At 45.8% G+C, this 2,500-nt stretch overlaps 1 protein-coding gene across 7 annotated transcripts in view; it reads left to right on the top strand.

The window, feature by feature from the left end:
- Nucleotides 1-2,500, top strand: part of Liprin-alpha (PTPRF interacting protein alpha) — a 395,115-nt gene that overhangs the window by 191,168 nt on the left and 201,447 nt on the right. The window lies entirely within an intron of this gene.

Here is a 2,500-nt window from a genome sequence, read left to right as displayed (position 1 = left end):
ATCATCGTTACCCAAGAAAGTCTTTCACAATTCCATCTGGTAAACCCCCCCATTTTTCTTCCCACATTTCCTGTGTTGCGTTGTTTGTAACTGAATGTACTCCCTAATGAGCTGCCTTCCAAACTTCGTCTGAATAAGATTGACCCCTGGCAGGTCCTGTCGTCAACTCGCCTTGGTTATTCAAGCCTCCTCATCCTCATCCTCTTCTTCCTCCTCTTCTTCCTCCTCTTCTTCCTCCTCTTCTTCCTCCTCTTCTTCTTTCTCCTCATTATCCCCTTCCTACACCTCAGCTTTCCATTACTCATGCACTTCTCCCTCCTCCTCCTCCTCCCCCTCTTCTTTTTCTTCCTCCTCTTCCTCCTCCTCAGTATACCCTTCCTTCACCTCATCAGCATTTCATTAGTCATATACTTCCTTCTCCTCCTCTTCTTACTCCTCATCTTCCTCCTCTTTTTCCTGCCTTCTCTTGTTCCTCCATGAACTCGTGAGGTCGTCCTCACACTCTGACTCTCACGGCCTCCCCTCCTCGAGCGACAGGGAATAATCGGAGTTGAGGATTTGGAGAACCGTTGAGAATGACCGTTAGCCACAGGGAGAAAAAAATGAACCGTTACTCAGAGACGAAAACTGCCTTGAATAACCGCCATAACCGTCATTTATAGTGGGCAGTGAGGGTGTCATGACATTTGTAAAAAAAAAAAAAAAAAAAAAAAAAAAAAAAAAAAAAATAATGAAAGCATTTCTGGCAGTCCCGTTTTAATGTCTTACAGAATCTTGCTTCGTAAACTAACCCAGCCTTCCTAAGTTAACTGAATTCCTAAGGTTTCTTTAAAAAAAGGAATAAAATGAAATAAAATGAAAGATGTTGGACTGGCGCACCTCCGACTGCAAAACGCGATAGTGAGATGAAGACGTCGTTTTGGCTCTATCTTCTTCCTACACGCTTGCACACATGTTCTCTCTTTCTCTCTCTCTCTCTCTCTCTCTCTCACACACACACACACACACACACACACACACACACACACACACACACACACACACACACATGCATACAGAGAGAGGTAGAGAGGGAGAGAGATAAAGAGAGAGACAGAGACAGACTTCATTTTTAAGTTTGCCATTAATTTACAAACGCTCGTTAATCTAACCCAACCGTAATTTACTGTAGTAGTTGCATCCTATAATTTATGTGTTTGGTAAAACTTCGTAGAAAGACAAGCCGCGCTCTCACGGTTCATTTTTGTGGAACAGTCTGCAGGTTTGGCAGAATCCTCTCTCTCTCACTCTCTCTCTCTCTCTCTCTCTCTCTCTCTCTCTCTCTCTCTCTCTCTCTCTCTCTCTCTCTCTCTCTCTCTCTCTCCTCTCGTTCTTTCATCCATGCTTCCTTCCATCTCTATTTCTTTTTCAGCCTCCCTCTCTCCCTCCCTCTCTCACCCTCTCTTCCTCCCACCCCTGTCTCCTCCTCTCCTTTTTCCCTCCTCCATCCCTCCCTCCGCTCCCTCCTTCCTCCATCCACCCATCCATCAATCCATGAGCCTTCGAAAGTGTTAGATAGAAGTGTGAGATTCAGCGACTGCTGAGGGTCCCATCCATCTCCGGGGAAGCAGCGCGCTAAGCGGGATTGAAGGTTCTGCATTTAAGAAGCTCCGTTCTCGAAGAAGACGAAGGCGACGACGATGATGACAGAGACGAAGGCGAAGACTGAGCCGGAAACGGAGACTTGGACAGAGAAGGCGTAGGAAGAAGAGGAGAAGTAGGAAGAGGAGGAAGAAGAGGAGGAAGAGGAGGAGGAGGAGGAGGAGTCTGTAATGAAGACGAAGACCCTCGGCATCTTCCCCCACCCAACCATTAGTCTCCCAACATGAGAGCTCCTTCGCCTCTTTGCTTTGCCATTTCTCCCCCCCCCATCCATATCCCCCTCCAAATCTCCAATTCATTGTCTACCTCCTTTTCCCCCCACTCCCTCCTCTTCCCCCTTCCTCCTCTTCCTCCTCTTCTTACTCTTCTTCCTCATCCTCTTAGTCTTCTTCCTCCTCTTCGTCTTTTTCTTCTTCGTATATTCACCATCTCTTCCACTCATTGTCGTCGCCGTCTTCATTGCCGTTATCGCAGAGAGAGTTTTTAATCCCAGAAGAGTCCATAGGTCTTATAAAACAATTAAGATGGATATAAGATGATATTTGGCACGTGTCAGCCGCTGTGGGAGGTCATTTGCGCGGGTTGAATATTGGTCATAGAGCAGAGGCTAGTTAGGAAAGACGCCATCTATCCTGATGCCCCCCAATCGACATGACCGTAGTCAGCTCGTAAGGTATCGTCCCCGGGCTCTTGACAAGGGGAATTCATGATGTAAAAGCAAATCAACGGTGTAAATGTTATTTGGAGGGGATATCGGGAGTATATTTTCATATGCATGCGTATATATATTTATATATATATATACATATAATTTACATTTATCAACCACAATTCACTTTAATTCTAAGCCATCAACATC

The sequence above is a fragment of the Oratosquilla oratoria genome, chromosome 11 (assembly GCF_046742065.1).
Source record: "Oratosquilla oratoria isolate Oo_2021 chromosome 11, ASM4674206v1, whole genome shotgun sequence".
Taxonomy (NCBI): Eukaryota; Metazoa; Arthropoda; class Malacostraca; order Stomatopoda; family Squillidae; genus Oratosquilla; species Oratosquilla oratoria.
This window is presented reverse-complemented; position numbering and strand designations above follow the sequence as displayed.